This window comes from Monopterus albus, unplaced genomic scaffold (assembly GCF_001952655.1).
Source record: "Monopterus albus unplaced genomic scaffold, M_albus_1.0 scaffold125.1, whole genome shotgun sequence".
Lineage (NCBI taxonomy): Eukaryota > Metazoa > Chordata > Actinopteri > Synbranchiformes > Synbranchidae > Monopterus > Monopterus albus.
Window position 1 is genome coordinate 240,039 of NW_018128005.1, and position 12,194 is coordinate 252,232.

The window sequence follows — 12,194 nt, forward strand, 5'->3', positions numbered from 1 at the left end:
CTCGGACTCAATGTCTCCAACCTCCCCCGGGATCTGGTCAAAGCTCTGCTGGAGGTGGGAGTTAAAGATCTCTCTGACCAAATGATTAATCAGTAATTAATAATAATATTAATTATATTATATGACAAAGCAGACCTTGTAAAATGCTAAGCGGGCCTATGTGAAGATGCAAAACAGGCCATCCTGTTAAAGATGCAGACATTATGTCTCCACAAAGTTCTAGCAGACAGTTCCTACTCAGTAGTTCTTGACAATCATCAATACAGTTGTAATATATATAATCAAGAAAAATAGAGGTAAAAAAAGCAACTAAAGCTTATAAAATTCAAATATTATAACACAACTGTAGTTGGCCTCATTACCAATAATGATGAGGCCAACTATAGGAGTGAGGTGTGCCAACTGGTCCAGTGGTGTAAGGACAACAACCTCTCCCTCAGTGTGGGGAAGACTAAAGAGATCGTTGTGGACTTCAGGAGAAAAACTCTAAAGCATCCACCACTGACCATCAATGGTGCTGTAGTGGAGAGAGTGAGCAGTACCAAGTTCCTGGGGGTGCACATCTCTGAGGACCTCTTCTGGACCAACAATACCACATCCCTGGGCAAGAAAGCTCAAACACGCCTCTACTTCCTCCACAAACTGAGGAGAGCCAGTGTCCCACCCCCCATCAAGTCCACCAGACTTACAAATAGCTTCATCCATCAGATTGTGAGAATGCTGAACGCTGTGCATTACCTCTGCCCCTGGACCGTAACCGACCACAGAACATAAAAAGACTACCCCTGCTGTTTGCACAAACTCAATACATTCCCCCTTTTTGTTATATTACATGTGAATCTGCTGCTGACTGTTCTTTTTACTGTCATATCTGCTGCTGTTGGTCATTTGCACTACTGTCCATGTACATTTCATAAGCTATTATGCATCCCATCACCAACACTCCTGGTAATGCTGACCACCTGACAATCTTCTTGTTAGTATTTGCAGTACTGTCACTGATTGCACATGGCTTTGAGTTTCATCATAGCCTATTAGTTTTTACCATCTAGTTTATCCTTATTACTTGAATTCAGTTTTTAAGGAGAGGAGAACTCATCGGCCACTGTTCATCCGGGGGCTCGAAGTGGAGAGAGTGTGCTGCTTCAAATACCTGGGCGTCCACATCAGTGAGAACCTCACTTGGACACATAACACCACACAGCTGGTCAAGAAGGCCCAACGGCGGCTGTACTTCCTGAGGAGGCTGAGGAGGTTTGGCATGTCGCCTAGGATCCTCAGCAACTTCTACAGCTGCATCATTGAGAGCATCTTGACCAGCTGCATCACTGTCTGGTATGGCTGGAGGTTCAGAAGTGTGAAATGCAGGACCACTAGACTGAAAAACTCTTTCTTTCCCTCTGCCATCAGACTCCTAAACAGCTGAGGAGTTTATTACCAGGAAATACGTGATGTACTGTTTACATTCTCAGTTTGCACATGCATAATTGCACATTGACTGTTGACTGCTGCACATGCTGCTCCCATGCAACATACATTCTCTTATATGTATTTTTATTATATTGCTGCATTTGCTGCTTAAAATGCCTTAGATTTTGTGTTACTTATTTATCTACTTTATATTTCATTTGTTTTTTGTGGACGGCAAAGTAAGAATTTCATTGTACAGGGAAACACGTTTCCTAACTGTGCATATGACAAATAAACACTTTGACTTGACTCATGTTCTGTGTTTATTCTACTTTTATTCTATTTTAGTTTCTTAAATGGTATGGGCATTCAACATTAGGTGAGAGAGAAACAGTATTTCGAATTTTCTGTGTCCTGCACATATAGTGAATTGACAATAACCTTTTGATCTTGATCTAATGTGTTTGTTCTGGTAACATTAGCAGCCTAGCATGGTTATGATTTTACTCCTGTATTGAGTTAATATGATTTTAATTTGGGAGTGTTGTACTGGACTCATTAGTAAGCGAATGCCGGCTTCGGAGTGGAGGCTGCATTTTGTACAGTTTATCTACTTTAAAATATTTATCAACTCGATTTCAATCATGATCATCACATGCTAAAAAAAATACCCCAGATTGGTTGTTTCAGCCATCCAGCCTTCATCAGTCGCTCAGTGTTGTTGATCATTGGTCAGAATGGTTGTGCATTGAATGACAGTTGTGATGTGTTTGAGCGTCCCAAATGATATAGACAAATCACTCTGTGTGTGCAGCATCACTAACTATGGCGGAGTGAAGTGAACTTTAATTACAATGCTGACATTGTTTGTGCTTTGTTTCGCTCCAGCAGACACCGGCTCGTGTGGTTTGTAGATGAGCTGAATATGTTGTTGTTGAAGGTCTAAACATCTGTCTGATATGTGTAGATGCATCATTTATTACAAAGATTAAATTACAGGTAATTGCTATAGCACATACACACTGTGTGTCTGTCCATTCCACATGTCATCTGTAAGAAGTGTAGTAAGAGATAATTATTGACAGGACAGGCACCAGAGGATCATACTTACCACTTTTCAGGTATCTAATGTGTGAGTTCAGAGCTCTGTTAGTGCGTGTATTTAATGTGAAATAATTTTTGGAGTGGTCTTATCTGCACTATAATGAACTTAAAGCCCCTATAATCCAAACATGATGAACACTTTGTTAAAGCTTAATCAAATTGTCACTAAATTCAAAATAATCCCACCAGAAAGTAAGAGAATTATGCTAATTTGAATCTGTCTGTTCATTCACTAACCTCTGACTTTTATAAAAGGACTTGCACTGATCCTGATCTGACCCCAGAAACACACGCACACGCACACACACACAAACTTTACCGGCTCACATTAGTGAGTTAGTGTGTGTGTGTGTGTGTGTGTACGTAAGGCAGGTCCAGCCTGGCTGCACTGTCATGCACCTACAGTAAACCTTTTTGATGATTGGAGCACTGTGACAGCATGTCTCACGTCTTACAAACCAGTCATTCATTACAGATTAATGGCGAAAATAATCAGCAGATTAATCCGTAATGAAAATAATCAATAGTTGCACTTTGATAAAAACTAGTTCAACAGAGCTTCGCCTCAACTAACTACAGCAGTAAAATACTGCTTGTATATCAGTGCATGAGTGATAAGCTATTAATCAAATGATATATAATCGTATAGCAATGTAGGGTGTATAGTACAACATTTTTTCTGCTTTAAGTAGCTTCTACTTTAATACTTTAAGTACATTTTCATGATACTTTGAACATTACTTGTAACAGAGGCTACTTTTACTTAAGTAAAGGATGTGAATACTTCAGCTGCTGGTGCTAAGATACAAACTAAAATGCTTTAGTTATACATGCACGTTTTAAAAATCATGTTTTTAATTTTTTTTTATTCTTCAGGATCAGTCTAGCACTGTAATCCAGTCACTTGCAATAAAAACACCCTGTTTTCATTCCTTTGAGGGTTGTTGTAGCTGATAATAGTAATTGTGTAATGTGAACCCGTGATATTTTCTGTTTTCATACCAGGAAAATCTCATACCATTGCAGCCCTAAAACACACAGTTGACGTGCAGCATTGTTTTCTGAAATGTTTTTTAAATCTTGTGTTCTTTGCAGTCACCTTAGGGACTTGCAGAGATGACAAAATCACTTTCTTTAGTGCTGCTTTAAGTTAAGTGTTCAGATTGCATAGTGTTTAACATTAAGGCTCTTTGGCTCATACAGCAGTTTTTTTCGGATGCTGTTACCTCTGCTGGTCCCAGCCTCATCGCTGTAATAACACGTAATTGGTTTTCTGCAGCAAAAACATTCATGCAGATATCCCGCTTGTCTGACAGAAAAATGAATGTTAGATTACACAGATTTACATTGTAATAAAGCTTTGTGTACTTTACAACGTGCACACACAACATCAGGGCTGCTGTGTGTATGTCTGCAAAATATTTTTCACAGGATTCAAATCTAATCACATATCTAATAAATCAGTGAGTGATAACTCAGTCTCTGTTCCAGATTAGCTGTTGATAGATGATTTGCCCAAACCACTATTTTCATTCACATTCATGTACATTCTCATTTGTCCTCAGCCCATACAACATTGTATGATGGGATAAGATCAGTCGGTTCTTGTCAGCTGTTTGATTGATTGATTAATCATATGTTGGTGTTTGCAGAAAAATGTAAATGTTCCACCTTCACAAATATAAATATTTGCTTGTTTTTCAGTTATGATAATTTAAAGCTACTCAACCTAATGTATTTTCAACCTAGAGTCTTGTGAGAGTCAAAACACATTGATGCCATGAGCTGCTCCTAGCCACTCTTTGGCCCTTCCATCATGTCCTGTTTCCTATCAATGATGTAAACTATGGTTTCTTTTATGTGACAAGCTGCAGCCTCCGGTCTGAAGCTAGCCTTAGCTGACTAATGATTAAATGTGTCAGTCCAGTAAAACACTATGGTTACTGCTGATGTGACACAAAGCGCTAACGTTACACAAAGCTCGAATTTTTCCCAAATTGAAATTATATTAATTCAATACAAAAGGTAAAATCATGACCATGCTAGGTTGCCAGTGTTGTGCCTGCTTTTAACCCTCTCCATGTCAAACAGCCAAAGCCCATGTTAACTCTGGTTGTTGCTGTTTCTTTGTCCCGCTCCCTCTCTCTGCAAAAGACACCACGGCAGCGGCTGGTTCAGACTTTTAGCTGCCCAGAGCTCCTCCATGGCTGGATGTTTGAATTGACAGCTGGTGGTTGGAAAAACCCTTCTTCTATCCTTGGCCAGGTGGCAGGTGGGGCTAATTTACTCACTGTAGGGTACAGAGGATGGACTAACAACAGAAGGGCAGTAGGCAGCAGAGGGTCATGGAGGGGGGCGTGTAGCTGAGAGACACCACGTCCTGTCCTGTCACTGTGTTTATCAGACAATGTGGAAGATCCTTTAAGTATCTTGGGTTTTTGGATTATTGATGCATATGAATATGTCTGTTTGGGCTTCAGGAAGCTACAGTGGATATTTCTCTTTACTGGACCAAATGATTAATCAGTTTAACAAGAAAATAACTGCCACTAATCAATCAAGAAAACAGCCAGCTGTTCCAGCTCTAGATGAGTTACCTAGGTGGGATTTGCAGGTGATATGGTTTTCCAGTGATTTTTTTTTTTTCATCCCTGTATTTTACACCGCTCTCATTCGTGTTGCCATGTCTAGACTGCTGTTTGCTCTTAATTTGTACAAGAAATACTAGAAATATTTGACATTTCCCAAAAAAGGTTGTCAGTCCTGGCTGTTCTAATTTACCTGCTTTAGTTGTCAGATGTCTGGCTCTGGTTTGTTAACTTGACCGGTGTGTGATTGACAGGAGGCTAGGCCTAAGGTAAGCAGAGTGTGTTGGCTGTTAATCAAAGCTCAGTGAGTGTGAAAATTTGTAAAACCTATTAAAATGTACTGTAACATCACCCTTTTCCCCTCTTATTGGAAACATGACAGTTCTGAGTGATTGTGCTTCAGACGAGGATTTGTTTGAAGGTGTTTGGAGCAGTTTCTAAAATGCGGTTTAGTGTTTCTGAAGAGGTGATTTCCTGGTTAGAGCTCTGCAGGCTTTGACATGTGCAAGGCAGGAACAGAAAGGTCGAAACATGCTGCTGGTTCTGTAATTGTATTGGATCTAAAAGGTACAAAACAGCAGTTGTATGGTGACTGTACAAATGACGGGGAGACTTCTGTAGATGCTGGTGTGATGTTTATATGACAGGTTGACCTGTCGGCCTCATTCAGCATTAAAACAGAGGATACTGTAGCCAACAGCCTGGTATGAATCAGACAGTTTAAATGTGTTTTTCTGCTGTTTTATGATGTTTGTTATTGTTGAAAAGGGACAGATAATCATCATTCACTTAAATATGTCAGTATTTAGAATTGTTGGTAATCAGGTCTTGTGCTGCAACTAATGGTCAGTTTCATTATCATGTAATCGGTCGCGTTCCCTAAGCAAATCATTTCTAAAATCTATAAAAGAAAGAGTGAAAAATGTCCATTGCCGTTTCAAAGCTCAAGGTGAAATCATTTTGTTTAGCCAATGTGGAAAGTCCAAAGTTGAGTTTACCATCAGTGAAGGTCAAGAAAACCAGCACCGTTTTACATGAGAGGCTGGAACCAGTGATGCTTTGGTTTCTGTCCCTAGTCTAATTAGTTCATCGACGTCTCAGCTCTAATCAGGCCACTGACAGTAGTCTAAGATTTTATCCTCATGTCAGTGTGAGACTGTGAAGAAACCCTTCTCCTCCAGACAGTGGCTGTAGAAGAGAAATGTAAAGTGCCATAGATGTGATTGTGGCCACTCTAATGCTGCTGCCTCCGCTCTGTAATTATATATAATCAGCGTCAAGAACATCCTGTCTGCTCTCGTCAATTCTGTATCAGATCCAGACAAGACACAGTATAATTGTGTAGGACTTTGTGTCTGTTTTAAGTCTGAACAGTGTTGAAGGAAAAATCACAGAAAATTAGTTTAATAAGTTTTTGAAATTAGAAAGTTGAAATGAGACTCGTGTGAAGTGAGATGAAGTTTTGAGTGTGGGGAGTTAGAAAAAGGCCTTCTGATAAAGGGTGACTTCTTAAGTAACATTTTTGTCTTCATGTTTGTTTCTAGGAGAAACCCCACCACTGCACCCAGGAGGAAGCCCCTCTAGGACTGAACCAAAATCCAGGTACAGTTCATTTAAAGTCTTATAATTTGGTTTGCAACGGTGGAAGGTAACTGGTGGAGTAAACTTTGTGTACAACACTTTATGTACAGTTTTTAGGTATTTACAAACTATTGCTAGTGGGCAGATTCTAATGGAAAAAATAGTGTATAATATTTTAAAACAGATTAAGAATCTGAAAGATTTGCACTGCCCATTAACTACCCAGCAGAAATTTATGTGAAATTGTGTAATGCCCAGTCAAGTTTAACTCGGATGTTGGCAAAGTAATTCCCGTGACATGAGGTAAACATGTACAGCGACAGTATGGAAGTCAAACAGCTAAATGAAATCTTTATTTTCTTGTTGGTCCTCACAAACATCCAAATATTAACATGTAGTAACAGCAGTGCATAGTCAACAATACAGGTGGATGTAAACTGTTTGAGCAAAAAAAAAAGTGAAACGACTGAAAACACAAGGTTCCCTCAGAGCAGGTTTGACTGTCAGGTCCAAGATCCAGTTGTTATCCACTGAAAACGCTGGGAGGAGGAAAGAAAATTAGGGTTAATTCCACTGAAGCAAAGTAGATCTGTGCTTAGACAACAGGGCATAATGTAACAAGTCTGGAGTAAACTTAATAACTTTGGTTGTTTTACCATTTTGTTTTTAATCATAGGTGAAATGACCCATGAACAGAAGCTCAGGAGCCTGTAGGAGCAGGAGGACTGTGGGAGATGCTCGTTTGCTTTCCTGTTGAGGGATAAGGTCAGTCATTTTCTATACTAATAGTCTCAGTCTCCATTAGCTTATATGTCTGTGCCACAGACCTCCATTGTTGTTCAAACACAAAACCACAGTGTGAAACGCTGCTGCACTGGGTGACACGTTTCTTTATGAAATGCCAGACCTCATTATGTTTTAAAACCGTTGCTCTAAACTAACTTTTTACACCGTCTTAGGCCATGTTCACACTGCAGGCTGAAGTGACCCATATCCGATTTCCTTATGACAGTGTGAACAGCACAAATCCGATTTTTTCAAATCCGGCCCAGGCCACTTTCATATGTGGTCCTAAATTGGATACATATCCAATGTTTTGCAATGCGACTTCAGTCTGAACGGCCAGGTCGCATTTCATGCGATTTTTATGTCATTGAAATGCGACAGACATCACAATTCTGCGCTGGAGGAGGCAAGGCCATAAGCAATATTTGTGCTCTCCTTCTTCTTGATATTATTTCTTTATTTCAATTGCACATTAACTGGTATATCGCTACGCACATGCTATCATGAGCTGCATCCATTTTTGCAAACACGGTACACTGCGTCTGACGTCACGTCCTCTTCTGCGCATGCGAGTCACCTCAGGGCCGAATACCGTTCACACGAGACAGATGGCAGTCGCATTTAAATGACAGTGTAAACAACAGCGCAAAAAAAAAATCGGATTTCGGCAAAAAATCTGATCTGGGCATTAAGACCTGCAGTGTGAACGTAGTCTTAGGTAAGTGAGACCCAACTGCTCATGCATGAGATCTTGTGCAGTTGGGTCTTGCTTAGGGCTGTACAACAGATTGTTTTGTGAGTGTGATTCAGATCCCTGTGCCATCACTAAGCTGTTAACCAATAGCAGGAAAGCGCTACATCACATGACGAGCTGCAGACAGAATGATTCAAAAACAAATCCAACATGTCTGACATTAAGAGATTCTGTGCCCTACAGCAAATTATTTTTCAAATGTTGCACTGCCTGCCCCCGTACACCTAGTGCCAAATAGCAGTTGACACAGAAAAATAAATGGCTTAGAAGTTTAGCGAGGAGAAAGGAGCACTTGATTTGATGCAAGGGATCTCACTGCTAATGCAGAACTGTTGAAACCATTGTCATGTGAGGGAGATTTAAATCACGCTCACAGAACTATTGTGCAGCCCTAGTCTTGCTACTTCAAATGCTGTGAAACAGGGGTGGCCAATTCCAGTCCTCAAGGGCCGCTGTCCTGCTTGTTTTCCAACTATCCCTGCCAGACCCGCTAGTGATTACCTGGCTCAGGTGTGTTCAGCCAGTCAAAAGCTGGAAGCTACCAATTCACTTTATCTTTCCTAACTCCATTTTCATCTAAGATGGTATCTTTCAGCTTCTGACTGACTGAACACACCTGAGCCAGGTAATTAGCAGCAGGACAGTGGCCCTCGAGGACTGGAATTGGCCACCCCTGCTAAAACATTACGGCTGTTTGGATCTTTCGGAGCAACAGTGTTAGATATTTGGGTCTGGTGTTTTGTAATGACGAAATGTGTCACCCAGTGCAGCGGTGCATTTCACTGATGTGTTTAATGGTTTGTGAACAACAGAGGTCTGTGGCACAGATGAATAAGCTAATCCTGGTTGGAGACTGACAGACAACTGTGTGTAGAGGAAATTCATTGTTGGTTGTTGTTTCTGAAGGGGGAGTATACTCACTGTTAATACAGAAAGACTTACCTTGTCCTTTAAACGAGAGAGGAGTAACACTCTCGTGGCTGTGAAGTATGAAGCTATAGTCACATGTCAACTCAGTACAGAGCCTGGAAAACAGCCAGCCATTAACTTGTGCTGGTAGATGGAGCTCATTACCTCTACACAGAGCCAGACCGTTTCCAGTCTTTGCACTAAGCTACCCATGTCCTGGCTGTGGCTTCAGATGTAATGGACATAGAGTGGCACTGATCTACAGGTTGGGTGAAAAGTAACTAGGCATTAAAAATTGGCTAAATAGATGATTTACACTGTTTTCATCATGACTCCAGTGATACAAGTTCTATAGCCAATTTTTAGTGCCGAGTAACTTTTCACCCACCCTGTATTTTAAGTTTGATTGCAAAGGCTAACTATTCCTGTTAAAACATGTCCTATCTTGGGCTCCTCACATTAGAATTTGCATGTTCTACGGGTGTTTTGTCCAGTATTTCCAGAAAAAGAAATTCTCTAAGATAACCATCATCTTTGATTAACCTTGGGTAAGTAGCTACCTAAGGATAATCACCTTTATTTGGCCAAGTATGTTACACACAAGGAATTTGTTTCTGGTACAGAACCAATGGCAGCCATCTGTGGTGCCACCTCACAACAATGCCTCTAACCGTCAGGGGCAACTTGGGGGGGTTCAGTGTCTTACCCAAAGACACTGAACCCCCCCAAGTTGTCCCCGACGGTTAGAGGTTAGTTAAAATTTTTAAAGAATATGGTAAAAAATTTAAATATTGCTGCTGACCTACAGACTTGTTTCTACAGGTGGGTGTCTTACCGTAGAAGCAGCTCCAGGAGTGCCAGGAGGTTCTGTTCCTCCTTCTGTTCTTCCCTGCAAACATCGTGAAGGCAAGTCACATCTACCACGAACTCAAGCCATTTCTAAATCTACAATTGTGTGTTTGCCTCAGAAAGCTCAAATGTTGGTGCAAAAGAAGGCAACTAAAGCACAGTGACAGACTCCAAATAAGAAGACTAATTTCTGACAAAACAGAGCCTGACTGATTATTTACAATCTTCTGTTTGTGTTATTAAAACATTTTACAGTTAAAAGAATACACTGGTCACCTTGGGCTCTGGAAAAGTAATAGGCAGGTTTCAATTAATTCTGATATTTTACAGACTAAACTACCAATCCGTGGTGAACAGAAGAATCAGTAGCTGCAGCCCTCTTCAAATGTAAAGTGACTTTACAACATTTATAATCATAAGTTTCTTACTCTTTTCGTCACAGGTGCAGCTTGGCTCACGCTGACAGGAGAGCAGACGAGACGGCGAGGTCTGGTTGGGGTCTTTTCATTGGTTTGAGTAGAGGCGTCTCGTCTGTTTACTCTTGGCTGTGTCTGTCTGAAAAACATTAAATACTTAATGATGCCCATTTCCTGTGAGACCAGTGTGTTTGTATACACATTTTCCATACATCTACTCTGTTTACGTGGTTCACTTTTTGTTGAGAGATCCTCTCCAAGCTTGTTTGACGATAGAACATAAACTGATGACCTACTTATCAGTAACTTCTATGGGTTCATAAATTCCAAGAAGTTTCCTGGAAATAAGGTCAAATAGAGAGTGATCAGCTGCACACTTGTTTCTAAACAGTGAGCACTTTGAGTCAGAGGGCAGCAGGTGAACAATGAGTCATGTAAAGTCAGTAATAAACTGTTAGCTCCAATATTTGTTTTATGGAAAATTGCAAACTTCTATGAAATAAAACATTACTGGGGTTTCCATCCAAAAGCTCAATGACCTGGTTAGACTCTCCTAAAACAACCTGAATTATACAAACATTTTTCATGTCTGAACTGCTCTGTGTCCTGCATCGGTGACAGATTGTTCTCGGTCTGTGTGATGGAGGTAGTCGCCTCAAACTGCTCAGGGATGCAGAGAAACTTTCCCTGTTCTATCGTTAAACTGTCATTCATGCAACTATTGCTTCACATCAAGTCTGAATAACGTTAAACAGGCGTAACTAAGCTGCAGCATAAATCTTGGCAGGGAGTGAAACTCGCACTGTAGTTTTGTAACTTAGTGAAATAAATTCCCCTTTATAATTCATTTCATAAGTCCTATTTCATTCCATTTTAAATCCTAAATGCTTATTAACGGCAGTGTAAATTGTTAAGTGAAATAAAAACTCCACTGACTTCTTTGTGCCTGTGGCCTCAGTCTGTCCTGCCTGGAAGATGCTGCTCTTCCTTGTGGAGCATCAATTTCCTCTTGCAATGATGTTTATTCTTGGCTGAGGAGAGCTGAGAGGAGTCGCCGCCTGCAGGAGAGGAGGAAATGTCCACATCACTGAGCTCATCTGAAACATCACTTCAAACTCAGTAGGAAAACTACCATGACTAAATCTTCCTGATTCACAGTAAAGTATTCTTGTGACTCTACCTGTGGCATCCAACTTCTTTGCTGTGTCTTTGTTGCCCCCTGCTGGTCTTTCATCAGACTGCCCCTGCACTTTTCCTTTTTTCCCCTCCTCCTCTTCCTCTTCTTCATTCTTTCCTGTTATCTGCCAGACTCGCACAGTTCACCACCTCTCCTGCTGCCTCGCTCTCCTCCTCTGCCACATCTTTAACCTTCTTTTTTCTTTGCTGCCATTCTCTCTAATGGAACTACCTGAGACATGTCCCCCTCCTCTTCCTCTACCACCTTCTCCTGTCTGTCTTTTTCCTCTTTTTGGTAGACAGAGGTAAGCAGAGTGTCACTGAGTGGATGTATGGTAGGGGTGTCTGCAGGCAGTGTTTCTGTGTCCTTTGCGCTCTTTTTTTTTTTTTTTCTTTGGGGGTTTCCATCAGGACTCGAAAGCCTGCCCTGGGACCAGTTTGCTGGGTTTTCACTTGGCTGCTTCACCATCATCAGCCTAGAAGACAAAGATGATGGCGTCTTCTTGCTCTTCTGCAGCTGCCACTGTCACCTTTCCTGGAAACAGAAGAACACAAAGATTTTTCTCTCTTGCTGTGAATATGAAGGTTATGTTTCTTCTGTTGTCACAGCAAAGACTTTTC

At 40.9% G+C, this 12,194-nt stretch overlaps 2 long non-coding RNA genes across 5 annotated transcripts in view; one reads left to right on the forward strand and one right to left on the reverse strand.

The window, feature by feature from the left end:
* LOC109967072 (uncharacterized) overlaps positions 1-10,034 on the forward strand; it is a 12,936-nt gene extending 2,902 nt beyond the window's left edge. For all 3 annotated transcript variants that reach the window (XR_002275870.1, XR_002275873.1, XR_002275871.1), the window contains exons 3-5: positions 6,647-6,704; positions 7,360-7,448; positions 9,955-10,034. This is a non-coding gene — a long non-coding RNA (uncharacterized LOC109967072). The remainder of the gene's footprint in view (positions 1-6,646; positions 6,705-7,359; positions 7,449-9,954) is intronic.
* On the reverse strand, positions 7,036-11,976 carry LOC109967073 (uncharacterized). Of its 2 annotated transcripts, XR_002275875.1 has the most exons (6): positions 11,578-11,976; positions 11,334-11,455; positions 10,410-10,536; positions 9,968-10,021; positions 7,340-7,433; positions 7,036-7,222 (listed from the first exon to the last, which is right to left on the reverse strand). It is a non-coding gene; the product is annotated as an uncharacterized LOC109967073 (long non-coding RNA). The 2 variants fall into 2 exon arrangements; XR_002275874.1 differs by lacking the exon at positions 7,340-7,433.
* Positions 11,977-12,194: the final 218 nt, after the last annotated feature.